The sequence below is a fragment of the Aquarana catesbeiana genome, linkage group LG03 (assembly GCF_042186555.1).
Source record: "Aquarana catesbeiana isolate 2022-GZ linkage group LG03, ASM4218655v1, whole genome shotgun sequence".
NCBI classification, from domain to species: Eukaryota; Metazoa; Chordata; class Amphibia; order Anura; family Ranidae; genus Aquarana; species Aquarana catesbeiana.
The window spans coordinates 259,975,954-259,995,991 of NC_133326.1; the positions used below are offsets into that span (position 1 = coordinate 259,975,954).

Consider the following 20,038-nt stretch of genomic DNA (forward strand, 5'->3'; position numbering starts at 1 on the left):
AGTTACAAAAAAAATTTCTACTGCACTTAAGGTTATGAAGAGCACAGTGGCCTCCATAATCCTTGAATGGAAGATGTTTGGGATGACCAGAACCCTTCCTAGAGCTGGCCGTCCGGCCAAACTGAGCTATCGGGGGAGAAGAGCCTTGGTGAGAGAGGTAAGAAGAACCTAAAGATCACTGTGGCTGAGCTCCAAAGATGCAGTCGGGAGATGGGAGAAAGTTGTAGAAAGTTAACCATCACGGCAGCCCTCCACCAGTCGGGACTTTATGGCAGAGTGGCCCGACGGAAGCCTCTACCCAGTGCAAGACACATGAAAGCCTGCATGGAGTTTGCTAAAAAACACCTGAAGGACTCCAAGATGGTGAGAAAGAAGATTCTTTGGTTTGATGAGACCAAGATAGAACTATTTGGCCTTAATTCTAAGCGGTATGTGTGGAGAAAACCAGGCACTGCTCATCACTTGTCCAATACAGTCCCAACAGTGAAGCATGGTGGTGGCAGCATCATGCTGTGGGGGTGTTTTTCAGCTGCAGGGACAGGACAACTGGTTGCAATTGAGGGAAAGATGAATGTGGCCAAGTACAGGGATATCCTGGATGAAAACCTTCTCCAGGGTGCTCAGGACCTCAGATTGGGCCGAAGGGTTACCTTCCAACAAGACAATGACCTTAAGCACACAGCTAAAATAAAGAAAGAGTGGCTTCACAACAACTCCATGACTGTTCTTGAATGGCCCAGCCAGAGCCCTGACTTAAACCCAACTGAGCATCTCTGGAGAGACCTAAAAATGGCTGCTTGCCAACATATACCATCCAACCTGACAGAACTGGAGAGAATCTGCAAGGTGGAATGGCAGAGGATCCCCAAATCCAGGTATGAAAAACTTGTTGCATCTTTCCCAAAAAGACTCATGGCTGTATTAGATCAAAAGGGTGCTTCCACTAAATACTGAGCAAAGGGTCTGAATACTTAGGACTATGTGATATTTCAGTTTTTCTTTTTTAATAAATCTGCAAAAATGTCAACAATTCTGTGTTTCTGTCAATATGGGGTGCCGTGTGTACATTGAGGAAAAAAATTAACTTAAATGATTTTAGCAAATGGCTGCAATATAAAAAAGAGTGAAAAATTTAAGGGGGTCTGAATACTTTCCGTCCCCACTATAGATAGAAAGTAAAACTGGCAGAGGTTATAACTAGAGATGCACTCAAATTTCAGCCGCCGAAACATATCGGCTGAAAATGGTGTTATTGGTATTTTGCCTAGAGGCGCCGAAAACGCACACGATTTTACCACAATTTTACTGTGCTTATGGTGTGTTTTTCATAGGCCATGTGACTCAAAAGCCACATTTCAAAAATGTAACAGGTGCGAGATTTTTTTTTTTTTGTAATTCCTTTATTAGTATAAAAGAGTCATAGAAAAACAGAGTACATCAATAGAAACTGCAACATATGAGCGGCTGACAAAGAGCACTAAGACAACAATCCCAGAGGAAGTGTTCAATAGGACAATCCAATACCACGACTTTAGCATATACAGTGCCTTGCAAAAGTATTCACCCCCCTTGGCATTTTTCGTTTTTTGTTGCCTCACAACCTGGAATTAACATGGATTGTTTGAGGATTTGCATCATTTAATTTACAGAATATGCCCACAACTTTGAAGATTTTTTTTTTTTATTGTGAACCAAACAACAAATAGGACAAAATAACACAAAAAGTCACTGTGCATAACTATTCACCCCCCTAAAGTCAATACTTTGTAGAGCCACCTTTTGTGGCTATCACAGCTCCAAGTCACTTTGGATAAGTCTCTATGAGCTTGCCACATCTTACCACTGGGATTTTTTCCCATTCCTCCTTGAAAAACTGCTCCAGCTCCTTCAAGTTGGATAGTTTGCGCTTGTGAACAGCAATCTTTAAGTCTGGCCACAGATTTTCTATTGGATTGAGGTCTGGGCTTTGACTAGGCCATTCCAACATATTTACATGTTTCCCCTTAAACCACTCAAGTGTTGCTTTAGCAGTGTGTTTGGGGTCATTGTCCTGCTGGAAGGTGCACCTCTGTCCTAGCCTCAAATCACACACAGAGTGGTAAAGGTTTGCTCAAGAATATCCCTAAATTTAGCACCATGGTTTTCTTTGGGTGATGTGATGTGTTGTGTTTGCGCCAGACATAGCATTTTCTTTGATGGCCAAAAATTTCAATATTAGTCTCATCAGACCAGAACACCTTCCTCCATACATTTTTGGGAGTCTCCCACATGCCTTTTCGCAAACTCAAAACGTGCCATTTTATTTTTTGCTGAAAGTAATTGCTTTCTTCTGGCCACTCTGCCATAAAGGGGCTTATTGTCGTCCTGTGTACAGATACTCCAGTCTCTGCTGTGGAACTCTGCAGCTCCTCCAGGGTTACCTTAGGTCTCTGTGCTGCCCCTCTGATTATTGCCCTCCTTCAGGGCTGGACTGGGACAAAAATTTGGCCCTGGACTTCATCCAGACTGGCCCACTTTGACAGGTCTCTCCCATGACGGCTTGCCACCCAAGCCCCCCCCCCCCCCACTAGCCATTAGCCGTTCTACATTATTTCTCTTATAGGCAGTACCAGTGGGGAAGCTAGACATTATTTCACCTGGGGCAAAGAATCAGTTTGGCGCCCCCCCCCAATGGGACAAGATTAGGCAGGAAAGTGAGGCCGCCCTCCTTCCAGATCGTATGATGAGCTTCTCAGTGTTGACTCCTGAGCATCATGTCTGTATTCAGGCGCGCTGCATAACTAGCCAGGGAGAGGAGGTGAGCACTGCGGGGGGGGGGGGACAGAGGACCGGAGGGAGGCAGCGGTCCACTGTCACTGAAATCGGCCCACCGGGAAACTCCCTGTAGTCCCAATGGCCAGTACATGCCTGCCCTCCTTGCCTGGTCCGTGAGATTTGGTGTGCGGCCGTATATTGGCATGTTTTGCAGTTGTGCCATGTTCTTTCCATTTGGTTATGATAGATTTGATGGTGCTCCTAGGGATCGTCAGAGATTTTGATTTTTTTTTAATAACCTAACCCTGACTTGTACTTCTCAACAACATTGTCCCTTACGTGTTTGGAGAGTTCCTTGGTCTTCATGGCAGTGTTTGGTTAGTGGTACCTCTTGCTTAGGTGTTGCAGCCTCTGGGGACATTCAAAAAGGTGTGTATATGTAATGACAGATCATATGACACTTAGATTGCACACAGGGGAACATCATTTCACTAATTATGTGACTTCTGAAGGTAATTGGTTGCACCAGAGCTTTTTATGGGCTTCATAAAAAAGGGGGTAAATGCATACGCACATGCCAATTATCAGTTTTTTATTTCTGAAAAATAGTTTTATGTATATATTTTTCTAATTTTACTTAGACTATTGTGTTTTGATCCATCACATATAATTCAGATTATAAAAAATTGAACCAAAGGCTGTAATGTAACAAAATAGGTAAAAAGCCAAGGGGGTGAATACTTTTGCAAGGCACTGTATAGTACCGCTCACCCTTAAGTCAGGGGAGCAAACATCAAAATATTAGCAATGAAACAAGAAAAGGCACACATGGCAGGGTCATGCGTGCCGGCAGGTGGAAGACCTTGAGTAATCAATATGGTTCCACTTATCTAGTAATTTGAAATTGGGAGGAATAGGGAGGAAATAGAAAGAAAGTGGAGCAAGAGAGGGCAAACAGGACCAGGGAAGGGACACAAAAGAGAAAGAAACAGGGAAGAGGACCGACAAGGAGATAAATGGGGGGGGGGGGGGGCGGAAAGGTCACCCAGTCATCCCTCTCCCTGGGTAGAGCAAGGCATGTGGAAGAGCATGTGGAAGTTCACTGGGCGGTGGAGAGCTCGTTGAGGTAGGCATCAGTTTACACAAAAAAATTCCACGGCCTCCATGTTTCCATACACATCTCTTCCGTGTTGCGCAGTGTGGCTGTGAGTTCTTCCATGTCTCGTATGTTGTTGATTTTAGAAAACCACAGAGCCTTCGTAGGGGGGTCAGCATCTCTCCATTGAAGCAGAATGCTTGCCTTCATGGCATTTAAGAGTTGCATTGTGAGAGAAGATTTGTATTTTTTAATAGGTCGTTCCGTCAAATGCAATAAACAGGCTGCAGGTTTAGCATTCAGATCGACAGCCATAAGTTGTTTAATGATAGCAGTTACATCTTGCCAAAACTGTTGAATTTTAGGACATTCCCAGAAAATGTGGATCATAGAACCGCAGACAGGAGTCTGGGACCTGGGGGAGCATATGGTGAAGTTGGGTGGGGACACTGTACCATTGAGTAAGGATCTTATAACTAGTCTCCTGTACCCACGTGGCAATGGATGACTTTTGAGCAAAATGGAGAATCTTTAGTCTTTGGCGGGAGTAAGTCTCAGAGCCAGATCTGTTTCCCATTTAATGAGAAATGGAGGGACATGTTCTTCTCAGGTTGAATCGGGGAGGAATATAGCAAGGAGAAGGAATGAAGTATTGGTCCCCCTCTGTGACAGTGTTTCAAAACAAGTGAACGAATGAAAAATACCTGGGGTACAGGAACAATGTCGGAGAAAAAAGCGCAGTTGAAAGCCATCCCAAAAGTCCAGAGGAGGGTCAATAAGATGGGCTAGCTCATAGGAAATTAAGGTTGACGTGAGGAAGTCCATCAAGTGAGTATAGCCCTGAGCTTTAAGACGACAAAAATGCTCACCCTGAAGACCTGGAATGAATTCGGGATTACCTGTGATGGGAATCATAGGCGAGGGAAGTGGAGAAATTGAAGAGTTTTGATATGTTTCCCGAGCGACCTGTGAAATACTGCCCAAGGTAGGATGCACGCACAGCTCTCTAGGTATGGAGGAAGATATCCAAGGCCAACTCAAAGCAGTACCCTTAGAGTCTTCCAATTCCATGGAGACCCAGAGCTTGACCTCCCCATGGCAATGCCAATCAACAATCCTGTTGAGATGTGCGGCCCTATAATATGCCCGAATATCTGGAAGAGCAAGGCCCCCAGAGACCTTCAGTAGCGATAGTCTCTGCAGCGTCTGACGAGCCTATAGTGCGAAAGAAAAGAGGTGGAAGCCGAAGGGCTTGCAGTAGAAAGAGGATCCGAGGTAGCACTGTCATTTTAAGAGCATTGCAACAGCTGAACCATGTCAGGGTTAAAGAATGCCAGTGCAACAGGTCCTCCTTCAGTTTAATAAGAAGTGGCTCAAAATTGGTTTCATAAAGTTTGGATGGGTCAGTAGTGATGTTGGTGCCTAATCACCGTAGATGCCCACTGGAAGGGGAAAAAAAAAGATACTCATGAGTTTTTGCTGCGTTTTCAATACATGTCAATGGGGAGGTACGTTTTTTTTAACTGACCAAAAAAAGAAGCAAGATTTTTAACTCCACAACGAACTAGTGTGAAGACATACATAGAATTTAAAGGGATGCATTTTTTCTGAGCTTTTCTTGCGCTAAAAGGAGCTGATAATAGCCAACAATAAGTTCATATTTATTTAAATTCAAGATATTAATTATAAAGTTTATTATAATACAATTATATATATATATATATATATATTTATATATAATATATATTTATATATATTTCTTTAAACTTGGTTTCAGCCAAGTGCATCCTGAGTTTTCGGTTTCCGCACCAAAATTTCCTTTCGGTGCACCTCTACTTATAACCCTCCCTTACTCTATCTAAAATAAAAAAAGTTTTGCTTTTAGTTGTTCTTTAGGTTTCTTTATTTTATTTATTGGACTTCACAGTTTAATTATTTGTTAGTAATCTATACAATAAAAGGATTTAAAGCCAGTGCAAAATCTTGAAAGAAGTTGCGATGAAAGCATAAAAGGTATAAAAAAAACAAACTGTAACTTCTCCATCAAGTCTGTGAAAATCGGAAAACTGGAAAACCAGTTGCATACATACTTATAGACCAGTGGTTCTCAACCTTACTAGTGCCGTGACCCCTTGATAAAATTTCCCAAGTTGGGGGGACCCCTAACAGTAAAATTATTTTCGTAGGGTGGGTTGTCAGCACCCAAGGCAAGACAAGTAACTTGCGCCCCTAATGGACATTTAGCGCTCCCTGAGTCCCTTCCACTCGTACAATATTGAAACCCCTTATGGTACATTTTAGGATGTACCACTCTTTCTCTTTGTTCTCCTTTCTTTCTCTGTCCTAATTTCCCCATCCCTCTCTCTAGCTGTCTTTCTCTTATTATTTCTCTCCTTTTTTCTTCTCCCTTCCATGTATTCTCTATTTTTAGGCTCTGTTTCCACTAGTGCGACTTTTCATGCGACTTGGGACTGAAAAGTCGCATGACAAATTGTTTCCCATGATTTCCAATGAGTACCGTTCATATCTGTGCGACTTCAAGTCGCAGCGACTTCAAAGTAGTCCCTGCACTACTTTGGTCGCACTTTGATGCGACATGAGGTCTATAGATACAGGCATTGCTTCAAATCGCGGTAAAAAGTCGCGGTAAAATCGCGGTAAAAAATCGCGGCAAAATCGCGCGACTTTGGGGACGCACTAGTGGAAACCTAGCCTTAGTCCTTCTCTTACTCCTTGGTGGGAATGGGATTAGTGGCAGTGCTGGTGGGGAGTTGGGATGAGTGGCAGTGCTGGGGGGAGTTCTGATCAGCCAACTTAGGTGCTTTTGATCAAGCTCATCTGCTGATCTGAGAACTGTAGTGGGGACTTTTAATGGCAACTATAATCACTGGTAGTGTTACTCGCTGTGTCTCCGATTTTGTGGTGTCTCGTAACATTGACACCTATGCCGAAATCAGGAGATAGGGTCTTCTCCAGCCCCTCCCACTTCACATTCCTCACCAGTCAGCTGACCTCTAGTCTCTGTCCCGCAGCCATGCCGTGAACTGAATGGGCGGCTACGAAGAGGCTGAGTGTGGGGCTGCAGGCTCCTGGAACAGCCAAGCTGGGCGGCTACAGGCTCCAGGGACAGCCCTGCCGAGCGGCCTCAAAAAGGCTGGGAGAGCGTTGCGGGTTTCAGGAACAGCCCAGGATTCGGTTACTCCTGGCAAATCATCATTCAAACCCCGAGGGGGTCCCAACCCCCAGGTTGAGAACCACTGATCTAATAGGATAGGCATACATGCAGTAATAAGTACCTCCTCCTTTGTAGCAGGGAGTACATGGGATGGCAGGCTGCGAAGAAGCTAGGTGGGCGGCTGCGGGCTCCAGGAACAGCCCAGCTGGGTGGCCGCAAAAAGGCTGGGAGAGAGGTGCGGGCATCGGGAACAGCCCAGGATTCAGTGACCCCCTGGCAAATCATCATTCGACCCCCAGGTTGAGAACCACTGTTATAGATTGTATTGTAAGTTTAATACACTTTAATATACAACATACTAGGGGGTAGCGTGTTCATAGCTGATCAAGTTAAAAGACATCACTTTTTTTCATGTTTACATCTCTACTAAATTCAAGGGTAGATCGTTTCTAATTTGTAGAGCTGGGCTTTAAACTTCTCATTAGCAAAAAGATCGTAGATTATTGTAGTGATGACATTGCAAGTCTCCTTTGCAATGAAAAACCTGCCTGCTCACAGTGAGGTACATTGACATACCTCCCATCATTTTGAGATGGGAATGAGGGACACCTACTAAGAAATGTATCTAGGCATAGGACATGCCCCTGCCACCACACCCCCCCTTAAAGGAGAATTAACAAAGAAAAGGGTTAATTAAATCTACAAGAGCATTTTTTTACCACTACACCTCCTTTATACTTGCTTTTAAAATGTACAAAAGCAGCAATTTAGAATTTGGATGAAAGGTTTAGCACTGGGAAACGCTTTTTGAAAGATAAAAAGTGCATTTTATATACAGCTATATGGATCAGACCAAAATGAGAGATACATGGGGGGGTGGAGATGGACAGAGGGACATTGCTCCAAATCAGGGACAGTCCCTCGAAATCAGGGACAGTTGGGAGCTATGACATCACATTGGAACTTTAGTTCTGCTTTAAACTTTGAGTGTGAGAGCTAGAAGTTGATTGGTTGTCATGCACAGCAGCTCAGTAAATTCACTTCTATGTGTGAACGATCTTGACCCACATATTTATCAGGATTAATAAAAGTATTGTAAGAACAGACTGTCATGCGCAGTATTAGCCCACATCTCTTTGCCATCGCCCCTTTACTGTCATGATCTACGTACAGCTACCTACACCTCTTGATCACACGTACTACGTACAGCTAACTACATCTCTGCTCTAAACACAGCAGCACGCAGGCGTAGCCCGGGCCCGTTGCCATGGATACGTGCGTGTGTATGAACGTGCGGACGTCGCCTGCGGCGAGGAGACGTGGTGATTCTCTGGCTGTGGTTACTTGTTAGCAGAGTGCGTTCCACGCTTGGTGACCCCGGTAAGGAGGATGTGTGTAGTAGTCGGTAGAAGCATTGCCGTCCTCTGTGTGTGTGTGACAGCTTGTCAGAGGACACAGGGAGGTCTATGGAGCTGGCACTTAATATTGCATTGCTTGGCCATTCCTAAAACAAATCACTTCATCTGTCCTCTGCAGGCACAGCTATCCATGTAGTCCCTTCACATAGGCTTGTGGCTGTACAGCCTTTCCACTGCTGATTTTAACGCTCTAACAATAAATTCCTCTTTTGGCCTGGAATTAGAACACCTGTCATATTTTTAGTGCTAGTGGGGACACTAGTGCTGGTGACACCCCAGGATTTCCACTCACTTCCTGTTTTGGGTATAGCGGACAGGAAGTAAAATCTCCCCAGCAGTGGCAGCTGGTGCTAAATATTGGGGGGGGCAACAAACTATCGCCAGCCACATGCCCCCGGCCCCCCCCTTGAGACAGACGGGAGCAGTTGCAAGCACACCAACCCCCCCCCATTGGAGACGGAAGGGAAGGCGGTGATCACCGCAAGCACCCACCCCATGTTAGACAGACCTTACCTTAGGAGGCAGGGGAGAGGCTTAACAGGAAGTGTGTCCTGACTGAGACACGATTGGCCAGGGCCTAAGACTCCCTTGACAATCGGGCTTCCTGATTGGCCAGGAAAAGAATCAGTTTGACAATAGCGAATATTAATTTGCTATTGTCACTGAACTGGGTGGACTCAAGGCGCAGTGCTCTGCACCCCGAGTCCACCCTTTTTTTAAGCCAATTAGAGCCTCTGGTTTTAATCACGTGCTTCTAAAAAAAGATAAAAACCTCATTGCAATCCATGCGTCCGACGCCCTGCATGTAGATTAGGGTCTGGACACATGGATTGGGGGAGCGGCACCCCTTATGGATGGGCCAACACTGTTCCTCAGTGGGACAGAGATGGAAAGTAAACCTCGCACAAAAGGTTTTACTTTTAGTTCTACTTTGTTTCTTTCTTTTCTTTATTGGACTTTACAGTTGAATGTTTTTCTTAGTAGTCTATAAAATAAAGAAATAAAAGGATTTAAAATTATGGTAAAGTTTTTTGTTTTGTTTTTTCCACTTGTAGACCAGGCCTTTTCTGAAACTTTTTGTTTTAAAGTTTAAATCTGTATTTTTTGCTAGAAAATGACTTAAAACCCCCGAAACACATATATATATATATAATTTTTTTTTCTTTATTTTTTTTAGCAGAGACCCTAGAGAATAAAATGCCGATCGTTGCAATATTTTATGTCACACTGTATTTGCGCAGCGGGACCACTTTTATCTGAGGGCCAGTTCACACCACATGCAGTCCAGTGCGTTTATTTTCTGCATCAAAAACACATGGATAGTAGGTTATATGGCTTTCAATGCCATAGTTCACACCAGTGTGTTCCAGTAAAAAAGTAGAACATGCTGCATTTTTCCTGCACTGTACTGGAACATGGTAAAACGCATCAAGAACGCACATGTTCTTATTTAAGGTTAAGAAAAAAGAGGGGGGGAAATGCACTGGACTGCATCAAAAACACACAGGGACGCATCAAAAACTCACATGCAGAAAAGCATCTAGAGCACATCCGGACTGTGATTCTATGGTGTGAATTGGCCCTGAAAGAGAATCTGCCATAGTAAAAAAAAAAAAAATACCAGAGGTTATGGCAGCTGCTCAATATTTGACACCAAAATAATGACGTATTTTTACTTTGGTCGGTCATAAAGTGGTTAACATAACAAACATGTTATACTTACCTGCTCTGTGCAATGGTTTTGCACAGAGCAGCTCCAACCCTCCTCTTCTCTGGACCACTGCTGGTGGTCCTGGCTCCTCCCCCAACCCCCCCCCCCAAAAAGGCACACACATAGTGCCCCCCTTCTCTTTCCTCTCACTGCTGTATCTGAGCCAATAAGGAGCCTCGGCTCTCTTGTACATTGCTGGATCAAGATGGGGCTTGGGTATGTATTTAGAGGAAGCTGCAGGGTGAGCTGCATGCTCGATACTGTACAGTGGCTTGCACGTCTGCACTTTCTGTAATTGAATGAATTTTGAAGTAAAGAAGATGCTGTAATGAAGCATTGGTCCCGTCTTTTTTTCTAATCGATTGTTGGTGGAGGATTGGGAATCCACCCTGACACACACACACACATACACACCCCCTTGCAAAAGTATTCACCCCTTGGCATTTTTGGTGTTTTGTTGCCTCACAACCTGGAACTAACATGGATTGTTTAAGGATTTGCATCATTTAATTTACAGAACATGCCCACAACTTTGAAGCTGTTGTTTGAAAACAACAAATAGGACAAAATAACAGAAAAAGTCAATATGCATAACTATTCACCCCCCTAAAGTCAATACTTTGTAAAGCCACCTTTTGCAGCTATCACAGCTCCAAGTCGCTTTGGATAAGTCTCTATGAGCTTGCCACATCTTACCACTGGGATTTTTGCCCATTCCTCCTTGCAAAACTGCTCCAGCTCCTTCAAGTTGGATGGTTTGCGCTTGTGAACAGCAATCTCTAATGCCCCGTACACACGGTCGGATTTTCCGACGGAAAATGTGTGATAGGACCTTGTTGTCGGAAACTCCGACCGTGTGTAGGCTCCATCACACATTTTCCATCGGAATTTCCGACACAAAGTTTGAGAGCTTGCTGTAAAATTTTCCAACAACAAAATCCGTTGTCGGAAATTCCGATCGTGTGTACACAAATCCGACACACAAAGTGCCACGCATGCTCAGAATAAATTAAGAGACGAAAGCTACTGGCTACTGCCCCGTTTATAGTCCCGATGTACGTGTTTTACGTCACCGCGTTCAGAACGATCGGAATTTCCGACAACTTTGTGTGACCGTGTGTATGCAAGACAAGTTTGAGCCAACATCCATGAGAAAAAATCCATGGATTTTGTTGTCGAAATGTCCGATCAATGTCCGACCGTGTGTACAGGGCATAAGTCTGACCACAGATTTTCTATGATTATGGTCTGGGCTTTGACTAGGCCATTCCAACACATTTACATGTTTCCCAGTAAACAACTCAAGTGTTGCTTTAGCAGTGTGTTTGGGGTCATTGTCCTGCTGGAAGGTGAACCTCTGTCCTAGCCTCAAATCACACACAGAGTGGTACAGGTTTTGCTCAAGAATATCCCTGTATTTATCACCATCCATCTTTGACTAGTTGCCCAGTCCCGACTGCTGAAAAACATCCCCACAGCATGAAGCTGCCACTACCATGTTTCACTGTGGGGATGGTTTTCTTTGGGTGATGTGTTGGGTTTGCGCCAGACATAATGTTTTCTTTGATGGCCAAAAAGTAAAATGTTAGTCTCATCAGACCAGAGCACCTACCTCCATACATTTTGGGAGTCTCCCACATGCCTTTTCACAAACTCAAAATGTGCCATTTTGTTTTTTGCTGAAAGTAATGGGTTTCTTCTGGCCACTCTGCTATAAAGCCCAACTCTATGCAGCTTATGGCTTATTGTCCTCCTATGTACAGGTACTCCTGTCTCTGCTGTGGAACTCTGCAGCTCCTCCCAGGTTACCTTAGGTCTCTGTGCTGCCTCTCTGATTAATGCCCTCCTTGCCCGGTCCATGAGTTTTGGTGTGCGGCCGTCTCTTGGCAGGTTTGCTGCTGTGCCATGTTCTTTCTATTTGGTTATGATAGATTTGATGGTGCTCCTAGGGATCATTTTTTATTTCTGAAAAAATGTTTTATGTATATATTTTTCTAATTTTACTTTACCAACTTAGACTATTGTGTTCTGATCCATCACATATAATTCAGATAAAAAAAAAAAAAACATTGAACTAAAGGCTGTAATGTAACAAAATGGGTAAAAAGCCAAGGGGGATGAATACTTTTGCAAGGCACTGTAATATTGAAAGTGTTTTATATCTGTTTGACAAATGAAATAAATAAATAGCTGTTCATCCAACCAGAAATCTTGTGATCTGATACCTTTCTGTATTCCCTGCCTCTGGATTGTTATCAGTTAGCATTGTTCCCTGCAATGTCACTGGACTACAGAGCACCCCCACTGTTATGAAGGGGTGAGGAGGTCAAAACATACCTTTCCTAGTAGGGTGACAACCCTACTCCACCTAGATACAGTACAGTTGTCACCCTAGGACTGGAAATGTGTTTCTAGTAGGATTAACAAGTGAAAATAAAGAAAATAAAACTAATGTAACCACCACATCTTGGGACAATTAAAGTGGAACTTTAGCCAGAAAATTAAGGTAAAACTTTTTTTTTTTTTTATATATATAGTTTTTGGACAGAGTGGTGAGGGATTAGAGCTCCTGTCGGTTTTAATTACTGTCCATGTCCCCATTAGGGCAATTATATAATATATATATATATATATATATATATATACTGTTTACCATTATCATTGAACATAAAAGAAAATCCTACATTTTGGTTTGTCCCCAGAAAAGTAATAGAGGGGAAATCTTCCAATGGGGACACTAGTTCTGGTGACCTGGGGGTCCCCAAGAAATTCCCCTAATTTGCAGGGATGTCCTCTAACTTTCCTTTTGGCAATGAAGGGAAATCTCTGCAACAGGACACAGATGGCGAAAAAAATCAGACAGGGGTTATAACCCTCCCTTGCTTTATCCAAAATGAAAAAAAACGTTGCCTATAGTTCTACTTTAAGTCCTGATTACTTCATGTTGGCCCCTTTTGCAGGTATAGCAGGTGAAACATAAAAAATAAGTGCCTATACTGTTTAAAGTCCTGTAATACATAGTCTCATTCTGCTCTGCACAGCCCCATTTGTCCTGTGTTCTCGGCGCTGTGCCACCAATCAGAGTAGTGAGGGAATCTAACTAGAGGCTGATATGCTGACAGCTTTAAGATTTACGGCTGCTGAGGGGGAGGAAGCAACAGGAATGAGGATGACTGCAGAGGGAACACATATTAGGGAGAGGCCGGCCCATACATTTTGAACACAGGAGGTTGGCTGCTCGGTATGGGCACCATTCAGAGAATGCTTTGCGTCACCATCACTGCCCCACTTCTCCACCTTCTCCAATCATGAGCACTTTGCATTCATTCAGTTAAAGGGTTAATTGTGTAATTAGCCCAGTGACAATCACTCTCAGGCTGCTCGCACCTAGATTGTGGTCCCGCAAGCTGGAAAATCTTTGTGCTGGGCTCAGCTGAGAGTGGCATTGTTATGTAAGTGACAGCGTGGTGTGGGGTTGGCCGGTCCCTCGTTGCAAGTTAGCGAGGAGGGCAGGGATCTGACACCGCGTTCATCACATATTGATATCTAGGTGCGAGCAGCCTGAGAGTGATTGTCAATGGGCTAATTACACAATTAACCTTTTAACTGCCACCACCCCCGTTTAAAAGACCGAGCCGGGGGAGACTCCAGGACTTCTCCCGAGCCTCGCCCATCCTCTGGAATTCCCTACCCCAATCTGTCAGACTGTCTCCAAATTTATCCACATTTAGGCAATCCCTGAAAACTTTCCTCTTCAGAGAAGCCTATCCTGCCTCCATCTAACAACTGCACTATTTTCTCCATTAGCTCATCCCCCACAGCTATTACCCTTTTGTATATCTTGACCCTCCCTCCTAGATTGTAAGCTCTAATGAGCAGGGCCCTCTGATTCCTCCTGTATTGAATTGTATTGCACTTGTACTGTCCTCCCTAATTTTGTAAAGCGCTGCGTAAACTGTTGGTGCTATATAAATCCTGTATAATAATAATAATTCAGATAATGCAAAGCATTTTCTGAATGGGGCAGAGCAGCTGACCCTCCTGTGTTCACAATGCATCAAGCCAGCTGCTCAGCACAGGACCCGAAACAAGTGGAAATCACTGGGGTAGCTGGGGCATCAGTCAGGTATGGTGTGTATGTGTGTGTGTATATATATATATATATATATATATATATATATATAATGTTACTTTGGTCCAAGCTGGAGCTAAATAACGATTTAAAAATATACTATACGTGGAATTCATCTTTAAGGTATAGAAGTAGTCTACATCATTGGAAAATTGTTAGAGAAACGCAATTCGTTTTATTCAGTACAAAAGAATAAAAAAGGTAGCATACACCTAAAATGGTGTTATATATAAAACATATACCCAATATAGGGCTTGTAACAACATCTATACTAACAAAGTCATTGTTATGCTTGCAAAATAAACACACATTCACAAATGTACATAAAATATATTGGACTTAAAGAGGAACTTCACCTAAAAGGGGAAGTTACATTTGTTTGCACCCCATCCCCCCTCTGGCACATTTGGCACTTGATTTTGACAGGTACCCGCTCCCACTTCCTGTCAGATCTCCACAGCATCCTGAGCAGAAGTCCCCCCCCCCCTTCCCCCCACGGCCTTCTGGGACACATCACAGGTCCCAGTAGACTGCGGGACCATTCACAAAGCACAATTTGTGCAGTTGGAAACTGACTGTGAAGCCACAAGGCTTCACTGTTGGTTTTCCTTACCTAAGATGCCGGTGTCTGGACCGAAAGCCGTTTGAAGAATCAGCTTGGGTCAGCACATCGCTGGATCCCTGGACAGATAAGTGTTCTGTTATTAAAAGTCAGCAGCTACATTATTTTTTGGAGGAGACTGGAGCTCCTCTTTAGGATCCCCAATATGTTTCGTGAACAATTCCACCTCTTCAGGAGGAATATCAAAGAGTAGTAATTTATCTTGTCATATGCTGAGGTTTCAATCAAAAGCCACAAGCCCCGTGTCTGCACTCCCAGCCGGTAAATGAAGTGGAAGGGGGACCTCAGGAGCTACCAGAATAGGTATCTAGGAATACCTAGCATTGTTTTGCTGGTGGCTAGTAGAAGAGCTCGTGCTCAAGATGTATGAACTTTGGATTCATAACAGAATTGCATAATATATAAAACATGTTATGTCAGTTAATCTGCCAGAATGTCTTTGGGGTGTGTCAGGAAACTCCAGTACCTGGAGGAAACCTTCACAACACAGGGAGAACATGCAAACTCCATGCAGATTTGTCCTGGCCAGTATTCAAACCAAATATTCTCACGCTGCAAGGCAGAAGTATTCACTATTAATAAAATAATAAGCAGGTATGCTGTTATACTTGACGCCATTCACACAATCATATTGTCTCCCATTTGTTTTTCAGCACTTTTGCAGGAGATGCATGGAGATTTTTTTTTTTTTTCTGGGTAAAGAGAGCAGTGGCTGGCAGAAGTAGAGCATTAAAGTCCAAATGCAGCGCTAAAATAAAATAAATGTCCAAATAATGGTAATAGTCCATGAAAATCAATCAGCAACACAAGATGATGTGAAACCTCCACCAAACTTCAGTGTGTAAAAGGAAAGCACACCACACCCACGTGCTATCAGTCTGCTTACCAGAAAGATATAAAAAATAAGCGATGTACTCATATACTGCAGAGGGTCAACAGCAAATCCAAATGGCACACTCCATCATGGGCAGGCACAGCATGGAAACAATCAGGTCACCACATATCAGAAGGCTCAGGACTCGTATTAAAGATGGACAGGTTGGTGCAGTCATCAGCAGGAACAAACCAGCAAACAGAAAGCAACAATAGTGAAGCCCGTAAGGTAAAACAGTCGTAGTTTATTGTAGTCTACTTACAGGTATGAAGTAAAAATCATCACAGAAAACAGGAACAATCCACGGTTCTCAGCGTACTTGCATTGACCAGCCTGACATGTTTCATCCTATGTGGATATCATCAGAGGCGTCTGATGATATCCACATAGGATGAAACATGTCAGGCTGGTCAATGCAAGTACGCTGAGAACCGTGGATTGTTCCTGTTTTCTGTGATGATTTTTACTTCATACCTGTAAGTAAACTACGACTGTTTTACCTTACGGGCTTCACTATTGTTGCTTTCTGTTTGCTGGTTTGTTCCTGGTGATGACTGCACCAAATTATCCATCTTTAATACGAGTCCTGAGCCTTCTGATATGTGGTGACCTGATTGTTTCCATGCTGTGCCTGCCCATGATGGAGTGTGCCATTTGGATTTGCTGTTGACCCTCTGCAGTATATGAGTACATCGCCTATTTTTTATATCTTTCTGGTAAGCAGACTGATAGCACGTGGGTGTGGTGTGCTTTCCTTTTACACACTGAAGTTTGGTGGAGGTTTCACATCATCTTGTGTTGCTGATTGATTTTCATGGACTATTACCATTATTTGGACATTTATTTTATTTTAGCGCTGCATTTGGACTTTTATACTTATGTTTGATGCAATCTACAAACTATGCTAGCTGCTTTTTGTGTTCTTTTTAGTTAGCGCAGATATTTACTTGTTTTTTCACAGAAGTAGAGCATTGTGTGCCTCTCTTCTCTCTGATGTTACTGCTGTTTTGCCCAGCGCCCATGGGGATGGAAGAGCTATAATTGTATAAAGAATGAGTGTTCTCTGTGGAAGCACTGCTCTGATGCTGCTCTTCCAGTCTTTGAAAAAATTACCATAGAGATGAAGCTTTTGTTTGCAAAAGCATTTTCATGTTCATGTTTTGCAAAATGTATTCTTCAACTAATTTGCATTCAGCTTTTTTGTAAAATTGTGGAACATTATACAACATGGCAGATTGTCAGCTGAGGTTTGGATTGAAAAAAAAAAGTTTATTGATATCTTGTAATCTGGACATACTGCTTCCATGTTAAGATGTGAATTTTCTAATAACTATTGGCTATGTTTTTATGTAGTGTAAATATTTCATTCTTATGCATGCTGCTGCAAGCTGAACTCTGGGCACAAATTATAATCTTCATTAGCCACAAAGGATATACACTGATCAGCCATAACATAATGAGCACCCACTTAATATTCAGTATCGTCCCCTTTTGCTAAAACAGCCCTTACCCATTGAGGCATAGACACGAAAGTAACATCCAGATGAATGGCAGGACCCAGCAGAACATTGCCCAAAGTATCACACTGCCTCTGCCGACTTGTCTTCTTATAACGCATCCTGGTGCCATCTCTTCCCCAGGTAGATTACGCATGCGCACCAGGCCATCCACATGATGTAAAAGAAAACGTGATTAATCAGACCAGGCCACCTTCTTCCAGTGCTCCGTAGTCCAGTTCTGATGTTCATGTGACTATTGTAGAAGCTTTTGGCTGTGGACATGGGTTACCATGGGATTCACAGCCCCATGCACAACAAACTGCAATGCCCATTGTTTGGTTTTTTTTTGTTTTTTTTTTTTTGCTTTAACCACATCGACTTTATGAACAACATGTTCACTTGCTGCCTTATATATCCCACCAATTTTCAAATGCCATTTTAGCGAGATATTCCCTTTACCTGTCAGTGGTCATAATGTTATGGCTGATCGGTGTAAATCCACTTTATGCGCACCCTGATATTACCTTGTGAAAGGAACTGTGCATCATCAGTGTGCTACATATAGCCTGTGCAGAGAGCGGAGACCTAGCAGGCCCACACACTAGAGCAGCGGTTCTCAACTCCTGTCCTCGGGACCTAGTAACAGGCCAGGTTTGCAGGATAACTGAAATACACCACAGGTGATATCATTTGCTGCTCAGTGATTGCAGTATTCTAGTCTGCATCTCCCCAAGGTAATACTAAGTTCTGGCCTGTTAGTGGGCCCTGAGGACCAGAGTTGAGAACCACTGCACTAGAGGATACCTTCAAAAATCTACAGGGAAGGGGGCGGACACAAGACCAGTTCCCCTGCGCAAGGAGAGAGAGAGAGCAGTGGTGACAGGTCTATATTACAGAAGTTTTGCACACAAAGGAAATGTTCACACCAAGTGAAGAATACACATGCCTCCTGTATTTAGACAATAGGGAGATTTACTGGAGAGTGCAAAATCTGGTGCAGCTGGACATGGTAGCCAATCAGCTTCTAACTTCAGCTTGTTCAGTAAATCTTTAAAAAAAAAAAAAACTTGAAGCTGATTGGTTTCTATGCAGAGCTGCACCAGATTTTGTACTCTCCAGTTTAGTAAATAAACCAAAATATGTGCTTATCCTGGAGTTCAGTTTTAAAGTGTATGTGAAACCATTTTTTTTTGAGCAGAGTTGGGAGGTTGGAGGGAGTTAGCAGGTTTTATTTGCTAATTTATAAAGAAAACCTCACGCTTGGTTATGTTAACATTAAAGTTGCTGCAAAAGAAAGTGCACTGCCTCCTTAAATTGCAGTAAATAATGCAATACATGTGATGAGACACTATTTCATTAAAAAAAAAAGCACAGAAGCTGTGCAAATTCAGCACAATAAATAAATGAAAATACAATTCATCAATAACTATTAATATAATGTATCTAAAATGCAAAAATATATAAAAATAACTAAAAAAATAAAATCACAAATCACTCATAATCAAAAGTCAATAATCTTATAAAGTACATCGACATGCGTAACAAAGTGTTCTGTGCTCCAATATAAAATGTGCTCCAGTGCTGAAGGTGCTTGTCAGACAATGAGGCCTCTTATCAGACCGCAATGAGCTCGAGTTATAGAGATCAATTGCGCTTAATCTATTGCTTGGAGGAGGCAACACTCTCACTCTCGGATCTCCACATAGCTCAGTGACCCCGATGAGCAGAATTAGCAGCGAACTCCCCAGCATATAATGAAAACCTCAGCCTGCACTCCATCAACAAGCTCCGACACAAGTGTGCATCAAATATAAAAAGGGAGAAGTCTCATAGTGCATATAATATTGCACTTACATAGATTCAGAAACAACAGGCGTTTCACATAAGCGTTTACAGCTCGGCCGCAGTGTCATCCAACGAGCCTTTGCTTGATGATTTCACAGAAATGCCTAATGCATTTCCCTGTTCAAGGCACCTTCTGGGATTGGAGACTAGTCTGGGACATCAGTGATCATCATTTTTAGAGAGAAAATGACACCGGAAATGAATGCCTTGTACATGTAAACCCAGGGACACAGAAAAGATGAGCAAAATGCTTCCGTCCTGCTCTTCACAAAATAGGACGTCGTCTGTCTATTAATAATACCTATGACGAAACGTGTAAGGCCGAGTTTGGTACGCACTCACATCATTTCCGGTTTGCGAGGTTCCTGTCTGTGGAACGCACGCCGGTTTGAATTGCTTGGACTGCAGCTCGGGTTCATGCTAGTATATTTTTTTACTTGACAAAGTCAAACCTTGTTTTTAATATATTTTAAAGAAACAACGCATTCGGATTTACACTATGAGTGTCCATCTCTCTTCCACCTATGAGGATATCCTACCGGAGCCACAGAGGAGTTGATTAGAGGAATCTTGCCTATTGCAAACGCTTCACCCTCATAGGGATATAAGGATCTGGGTACCCCAAAGTCGGATGTGCCAAAGAGGAGGTGATCACTCTGGAAACTGCCATACACTCACTACATGAGCTTTACCCCTGCAGGGGTGATAGGATCTGGTGAGTGGAGAACTGAAGGGGAGCATGGAAGTCACTTCACTATTTGCACAAGATTTGTGGCTAAATTTATGCACAAGGCACTTTGGATATCAGCACAAGTCACTTGGAATTTACTTATTTGCACTACAAAGACTGGACCCATAAGTAATAAGTAGTAATAGAGCACTAAATATATACACCTTTCTGGTATAGGATAT

The 20,038-nt window shown here is 43.0% G+C and overlaps 1 protein-coding gene across 1 annotated transcript in view; it reads left to right on the forward strand.

Moving 5' to 3' along the window:
* The first annotated feature begins 8,262 nt into the window (after positions 1–8,262).
* The window catches only part of BBS10 (Bardet-Biedl syndrome 10), a 37,285-nt gene continuing 25,509 nt past the window's right edge, over positions 8,263–20,038 (forward strand). Inside the window, exon 1 of the mRNA XM_073620014.1 lies at positions 8,263–8,405. The gene's annotated coding sequence lies outside the window, so the exon portion shown is untranslated. The remainder of the gene's footprint in view (positions 8,406–20,038) is intronic.